Genomic DNA, 8,750 nt, shown 5'->3' on the forward strand with positions numbered 1-8,750 from the left:
CTCAAATCACTAGACTTGGCAGTAATTACCCTTACCTACTGAGCCCATCTCACTGGCCCTTACAAGTAATAAATAGGTATACATTCTGGAATGCCTAAATTCATTTATTTAACATATGTTTCCTTACATACTTTTTGTGGTTAAAAACTTAAAAATGTATGCTCCCAGCAGTTTATATGTATATGTATTTCCATCCATCCATCATCTATCTATCTATCTATCTATCTATCTATCTATCTATCTACATTAACTATCATTATTGTGAAGTATAATAGATTTCCTGAACTTATTTCTATCAAACTGATATTGTTTGGTCCTTTGACTAACAACCCTCTGAATCTAGAAACCATCATTATACCGAGTTTGGCATTTTTACACTGCATATGTGGATAAAATGTGGCTGTTTGTCTTTTGTGCTTGGCCTGTTTCACTTACCATGGTGTCCTCTTCCTTCTCCATGCTCGTGTAAACGATCGTCTTTGTTTTTTTAAGAAAACATAATTCTTTATTGAGTCTTTGGGAATTTCACATCATGTACCCAATCCTGCTCACCTCCCAGTCCCTCACATACTCTCCTCACCCCTGCAGCATTCCTCCAAAAGAACCCCCCTCAAAAGTCAACTAAAAAACAAAACAAAGCCGGGCGGTGGTGGCGCACGCCTTTAATCCCAGCACTCGGGAGGCAGAGCCAAGCGGATCTCTGTGAGTTCGAGGCCAGCCTGGGCTACCAAGTGAGTTCCAGGAAAGGCGCAAAACTACACAGAGAAACCCTGTCTCGAAAGACCAAAAAAAAAAAAAAAAAACAAAAGCCACCTGGCTCCTCCATCTTTCCAACACCTTTTCCTTCCTCCCAGTGGCACTGGGTGCTCTGGTGTGTCACACAGACCCCTTTTGTCCAATCAGCTCCACTCACAGAATGTTCATTGCAGTGAGTCATTGGTCCAGTTCAAGGGTTCTGGCACACCATCATCACTGGATCCTCACCGAAATGCCTCTCAGACATTGCCCCAAGTCATTGGAGATCCTGTGGTTATCGGGCCCAGTCCCTTCACACACTCCAGCAGGTCATAGATGGGTGGATGTTAGGGTGGGCCAAGCCAAGGCCCAGGATGTGGGTCTGGGTGGTAGCTAAGCTGGTTGGTCTGGGCCACTGGGACCACCTACCTCAGGTGAGGGGCAGAGCCAGCTTTCCTAGACCCATGCCATCAGGGCCAGCTCTCCCATGCCTGTGGTGAGGGGTGGGCTCATCTCTCCCAAGTGGGGAATGGTGGTGAGGGGGCAGCTTTCCTGCTGCAGTGTCCAGTGAGGGGCAGAGCCGGCTCAGCATAACCCTCAGATTTCATCAAGAATGGTTCCTATGACCCCTGTGGCAACACAGGCCATGGACATCATCATAGACCCCAGCTGCAGCAGGGACACAGACCCAGACATGGCCCTTAGCAGCAGCTCGGGCAAGATGTCACCATAGCCCTGGTGACAATACAGGTTACTCAGATGAGTATGGCCTTGGTGGCAACCCTCAAACACCAACATGGTCTCAGGTGACTGTCTAGACCCCAGACATCCACACAGTCCTTGGTGATAATAGGAGCCTCAGACATCAACACAGACCCTGGCTACAGTAGGGCCATGGACCCTATGGCCCTAGGCAGCAGCCCAGGCCCGGACAACATCATGGCCCTGTGTTGGCAGTGCAGGCCACCCAGATCATCATGGCCCTGTGTTGGCAGTGCAGGCCACCCACCCAGATCATCATGGCCCTGTGTTGGCAGTGCAGGCCACCCACCCAGATCATCATGGCCCCTGTGTTGGCAGTGCAGGCCACCCACCCAGATCATCATGGCCCTGTGTTGACAGTGCAGGCCACCCACCCAGATCATCATGGCCCTGTGTTGGCAGTGCAGGCCACCCACCCAGATCATCATGGCCCCTGTGTTGGCAGTGCAGGCCACCCAGATCATCATGGCCCTATGTTGGCAGTGCAGGCCACCCAGATCATCATGGCCCTGTGTTGGCAGTGCAGGCCACCCAGATCATCATGGCCCCTGTGTTGGCAGTGCAGGCCACCCACCCAGATCATCATGGCCCCTGTGTTGGCAGTGCAGGCCACCCACCCAGATCATCATGGCCCCTGTGTTGGCACAGCCTTCAGATACCAACATGGCCACAGGTTGCACCCTAGATTTCGGGCATCCTTGTGTCCTTTGGTGTTACCATGGGCCATGGACATCAACACAGACCCCTGGCTAAGGCAGGACCACAGACCCAGACATGGTCCTCATCAGCAGCCTGGGCTTGGATATCATCATGGCCCCAGGGAGAGGTCTTTCTTAAGGAGAAATTATATTCCCTTGTGACAGCCATCCACATTTTCCTCTTTTTAATAGTGTGTGCATGCACACATAAGCACACCAGGGAACAGTCTGGCAGATCTGTGGTTTTGAAGACCAAACTCAGGTCATTAGGCTTGGCAGCAGATGCCCTCACCCACTGAGCCCTCCCTCCAGCCCTGATTACATTTTCTCGATCTGTTCATCTGTTGATGGACACTTAGGCTGGTTACAGATCCTGACTATTGTGAATAATGCTGTAATGGTTGTAGTAGTGTAAATATCCTGATTTTATGTCCTTTGAGAATATATTCAAAGGGAGACTTCTGGACCACACCCTAGTCCTGCCTTTCATTTTTGGGGAACTGCCACACTGTTTTCCATGATGGCTATCCCATGTACATTCATTCCAGCGATGTGAAGGGCCCCTCTCCTCCCCATGCTCATCACCACTTCCCTTTTGCTCTTGTATATCAGCCCATCTAATAGGTAGAAGGCGGTCTCTCTCTGTGGAGCTAATTTGCATTTTCCTGATGGTTAGTAATGGTAATTGTTTCTTCACTTACCTTGGCCATTTGTGACTTTTGTTTTTGTGGATGTTTTTTGAGGTGGGGTCATGCTAGGTTGCCCAGGCAGATCTTGAATTCCTGGGCCCAATCACCTCCACCTCTGAGTAGCTGGGACTACCAGATCACATCACTGTGCCCAGTTCCACTGGCCATTTGCACATCTTCTCTTGAGAAATATCAAATTTAGGGTTTTTTTTCTTGGTTTTGAATTGTTTCTTGCTGGGTAGGTAGTAGTGACACATGCCTTTAATCCCAGCACTAGGGAGACAGAGGCAGGCAGATCTCTGAGTTTGAGGCCAGACTGGTCTACAGAGTGAGTTCCAGGACAGCCAGGACTACACAGAGAAACCCTGTATTGAAAAACAAAACAAAACAAAAATCAGTTTGTTATTGGATTCCACACATTTCCCCCATTTTTAATTATTTTTTTCTTATTATTTTGATCATTAATCTCTTACTAGATGATGGGGATATTTTCTCCCATTCTACAGGGCATTTCATCATGTTGATTCTTATTGCTATGCAGCTTTTGACTCTGACATGGTCTCATCTGCATGTCTGTGCTGTGTGAGTCATATCAAAGCACCTCTACCCAAATCAGTGCCATCAGGTTTTCCACTTCATTTTTTTTCTGGTATGTTTAAGGCTTTACTCTGTTGTGCCATCATTTTTGTACATGCTGTGGGTTAAAGGTCTAGTCTCATCCTTCCACGTGTAGATATTGCTTTTTCACCACTATTTACTAAGGATAATGCACTCTAGCATTGTGCTCTTGGCATCTTTCTTGGATACTGATCATAAACTTTAAAATTTATTTCTGAGCACTCAGTTCTGTTATACTAATCTGTGTGTCTTTTTATGGCAGTTCCATGTTGTTCTGATCACTGTTGTAGAATATTATTTTAAGTTGTGTTACTTTTGTTTATGTTGCATATGTTTAACTCTGTGAAGCTGTGTTACTGTGCCTGTCTAAAACACCTGATGGTCTAATACAGAACTGAATGGTCAATAGCAAGGCAGGAGAAAGGATAGGCAGGGCTGGCAGGCAGAAAGAATATATAGGAGAAATATTGGAGGATAAAAGAAGTAGCCAGAGAAGAAGGAGGCCATTAGGGGCCAGCCACCCAGCCACCCAGCCACCCAGCCAGACACAGAGTAAGAGTGAAAGTAAGATTATAGAAGTAAGAAAAGGAAAAGGCCCAGAGGCAAAAGGTAGCTGGGATAATTTAAAGTTAAGACAGGCTGGCATGAAGTTAGCCAAGCTAAGGCTGGACATTTATAATTAAAAATAAGCCTTCGTGTGATTTATTTGGGAGCTGGGTGGCAGGTCTCCCAGAAGACAACCGACTACAGATCACTGTGGCTTTGGAGTGTATTTTGAAGTCAGGTAGTATGATACATCTAGCTTTGTTCTTTTTGCTTGACATTGGTGTGATTAGTTAAAGTCTTTTGTGCATCCACAATTTACAGTCTGTTTTCTATTTTGGTGAGAAGTGTCATTGGGATTTTGATACATTTCGTAAATGTGAGAAACGATTCTCACTTCAAAATAAGAGTACTTGAGACTCAGAGGCACAAAAGTGACAGTTTATTTTACGTCCTTGCAAAACTGGATGCCATTCTAGAACAGAATGACACATCACCCTTCCTCCCTTTTTGAACAATCAAGAGGGTGCCAGTCTTATATGTCATCTGGGTTGTATCATTCCTCTGTAACTTAAATTTGTCTTTCTCAACAAAACCCACATGTGAGTTCATCTCTCTGTCTTGCACCCTGCTTGTTTTAAAGCTTATTAGAAGCATGACATTGTGGGCAGGCTTGGGCACTAGTAATTTTCTACTTTAAGCTTCTACTTTGTGTATCTAGCTTAGCAGACTTTGGGGATAGCTAGACTAGCAGGCATTAGCAGAGGTCTAGCCTTTTCTGTTCATTTGTAGCTGGCTCAAGGCACCTTTGAAAATGAACCACTAGATTTTACTTCTAACAATAGACTAAATGCAAAACTACAGAATAAGTAGACCATTGGGTAACTGGATAGCAGTGTGGACATTTATGGGGTTTGCTCCATAGACTAGGTTGGTCTTGAAACTGTGATCCCCCCGCTTCAGTCCTCTGAGAACTAGGATAACTGGTGTGCATCACCATATCTCCAGTACCTGGACATTTACATCTTTCACTAAGTTTGTAAAGTTTCCTAAGATGGTTTCTTTAAAGTAACTGGTCTCCTTCACTATGGGGCCTCCTATAATTCAAAAACTTGGTCTCATGATACTGTCCTATAATCTCATAAACTGTCTTCAATCTTTCATTTGTTGTACTTTGTTCTGCTCTGATCATACATGTTCCCACCAGTCTGACTTTGAATTCAGATTCTTTCTTTTTCTGGAAGTCTATCTCCCAAGAGCTGGAAAACGTCCTGGAATTATGTTAAGCAGTATTTCTAGGCTTTCTCCATCTACCCTTGACAATCTGATATTTTGAGAATCTGTTGATAAATCCTAGAGGATTTTCTCATCTTTCTCACTTTTCTCCTGCCCCACTCTGCATTATTTCTAAAGACTTAAGATTCAATTTTTAAAAAAGAATTTAAAGTTTTTATTTATGTGTCTGTGTGCCAGTGCCTGTAGAGGCCAGAAGAGGGCATTTTGGAATTACAAACAGCTGTGAACCACCAGATTGAGTACTGGGAACCAAACTTAGGTCTTCTTCAAGAGTAGCAAGTTCTCTTAACTGCTGAGCCATCTCGAAACCCAAAAATCTTCGGCTTGAGCTGGTCTGTTGTTAAAATTTCAATTACAGTTTATTATTCATTGAGTTCTCCAGCTCCAAGACTATAAATTGTGTGTGTGTGTGTGTGTGTGTGTGTGTGTGTGTGAGAGAGAGAGAGAGAGAGAGAGAGAGAGAGAGAGAGAGAGAGAAAGAGAGAGAGAGAGAGATTTGTTTCATGCAGATGAAGAGTGCTTTCTTGGTTTCACTGAGTGGCCTGTTTTCTCTTCTTTCTGAGTTTTTGATATCCTCATCAGACACTTCATAAATTCCATCTGTGGGGTTAGTTAGTAGAGGATTACCGGATTCCTTCGAAAGTATCTTTTTTTTTAAAGGTTTATTTATTTATTATGTATACAATATTCTGTCTGCATATGTTCTTGCAGGACAGAAGAGGGCACCAGATCTCATTATAGATGGTTGTAAGCCACCATTGAACTCATGACCTCTGGAAGAGTAGTCAGTGCTCTTAACCGCTGAGCCATCTCTCCAGCCCAGAAAGTATCTGTCTTAGTTGGTGTTCTATTGCTGTGAAGAGAGACCATGACCACAGCAACTCTTACAAAGGAAAACATTTAACTGGGGTTGGCTGGCAGTTCAGAGGTTCAGTCCATTACTGTCGTTGTGGGAAGCATGCAGGCAGACATGTTGCTGGAGAAGGAGCCCAGAGGTCTACATCCAGATCGGCAGGCAGCAGAAAGAGAGACAGACAGCCACTGGGCCTTATTTGGGCTTCTGAAATCCCAAAGCCTACCCCCAATGACACACTTCCTCCAGTAAGGCCACACCTTCTAATAGTGCTACTCTCTCATGACCAAACATTCAAATATTTGAGCCTATGGGGGCCATTCCTACTTAAACCACATTTCACGTCTCTTTTGGTATCTGCACATCTAGTAGTCAGTTCTCCAGTTTTATAAAGTGCCTTTCACAGGGACTCACCAGCACTGGATCCTAGGTTGTTCTGCTCCTGGTGGTTCTAACAGTGCTGCTCCTGCACAGCTTCTTTGGCTCTAGTCAATGTCACCAACAACTATGGGTGTTCAGTGGCCTGGGGTCCATGTTTCCGTGGCAACCAAGTTTTTAGGGCTCTTGGTCATAAGGACTCAGGGGTCAGTTCTGTTCTAAGTTTTCACAGGATTGACTTACCTGAGAAGGTCCCTGATAGAGCTGAGTCTGACTACACTGTGTTCCAGGGCTCAGTGTCCCACTGAACAATTGAGGCACCTGTGACATGCAAACAGGTTCACTCTTAGGCATGGGTGCATACAGCTTTCCCATCAAGCCAAAGGCTCTATTCTAGGGAATTCCCCAGCAGTTCAGACCCAAGGGACAAAGACACCACTGTGAATCTGGTGCTGAGCATCGTGGTCCAGCACTGGCATGGGTCCAGAGAGAAATGTGTTCAGGAGACGTTGTGTGACAAAACTTTTCCTGGGGAGACACAACACACACATCTACTCACCCCAAATAGGGGGCCTACAATAGACTAAAGTACAGACACCATCAAAGTGCAGCTTGGTGAACCAGTGAATTTTATTGAGGTTACTTACAGAAATATGGGTGAGGGGTTACATCCAAGAGCAGAAATGACTCACAGTTGCATCAACTAGACCCACACCAGTTCACAAAAGCTGAGAACCTGGAGCACACTGTACACACTGACAGCTCACAGGTTGGAGAGTGTCCTTTCCAAGTGACTCAGTTGGGCTAAACCTCTTCCAGGCCGCTGGCTGGGTCTGTCTTTGCAGCTTGGCTTGTCCGAGAGGGACTCAGCTTTATTGCTTACTCTGGGAGTGAGGGGCCTAGAGAGTCTGGTCAGTTTCAGGGAGTTCCTGAAACTATTTTGAGTTGTTTACTTCCTTGCTTAAGAAGCTTCCTTGTAGGAAGGAAGATTTCAACCTCGGAGTAAACTATGACACAACAGGCGCAGATTCTAAACAGTGGAACACAGTTGCAGTTTGGGTTCTGAAGTCAATAGGGGCTGTGGCAACTGTTGCATCGGCATAAAGCATGCTGCTTAGTAGTGCTGCACATCTTGGAGAGTTGCGACACAGTGGTGGTGCAGGCCTCTGTGACTGGAGCTGCAATGGCAGCCGTGAACTGGGAATGGGGGGCACAGCTGTGGCATGGACTCTGGGTGGGAAGCTGTGAAGCACTGACTTCATTCCCCATCTGGGGGTCCTTGAGGATCTCAGCCTGTAAGGCAAGTTCAGAGGCAGGAAGGGGAGACACTGTGGCTGTCCCTTCCAGAGGGTGGGGGCAATACAGACCTGCCAAGGATGTTTCCTTGGGAAGGGGTTTTATGAAAGTTCAAGCACCAAGGGTGCTCCTCTGGATTAAAGCTCTAGTGCCCTGGGGTCAGGGCAACATATTGGTGCAGGCCTTATGGGAAATAGCTTCATTAGACGTGTCTATTTCTTGAGGAGCAAGGCACTATGCAGCTCAATAACTGGAGTCCTTCACAGCTATTTCGCTGGGCCTAGGTTCCAAATAGTCAGGGACAACATGCAGCAGCAACAGGACAGGAGATGGAGTGCTTCCTACAGTTTATTATCATGGGAAAAAGACCTGTAACAATGTGACTGGGAAATGGTCCACCACCCTGTGTGTGCATGGAGCAGCATGGAAAAGCTTCAGAATACAGCAGCTTCTTACTCCACCATGGTATGTACTCTGGCTTGTTTCCTGATCTTGGGGCCGTGAAACCTTGGAATTAGGATCAGGGACGTGGGCATGTAGTGTCTCTCAGCAACAGAGTACAAGGCTGCTCACTGGTGGTGGCTGTTGATGATGTCTCAGGTGCTGTCAGTGGGAGTGTGGACAACTCCAAGAGGGTCTGTGGACCAGTTTGTAAAGGTGTGAGAGACACGGCAACTCTTCCCCCCAAGAACTTCAACAGCATAGCAGCTGTTTCTGTAGGTTCAGTGGAGAAACTGTACCGCTTTGACCACCCCTTTAGGGTTCACTGGCAGAAACAGCTATTGGTCACTCCAGAGGCAAGACATGCATGTATCTGTGCTGTCTTTACACCTGGCCATTTGTTGGTGTTTTGTCCTTGAGCCTGCTCCAGGATGTTTTAGT

Source organism: Peromyscus eremicus, chromosome 4 (genome assembly GCF_949786415.1).
Source record: "Peromyscus eremicus chromosome 4, PerEre_H2_v1, whole genome shotgun sequence".
NCBI lineage: Eukaryota > Metazoa > Chordata > Mammalia > Rodentia > Cricetidae > Peromyscus > Peromyscus eremicus.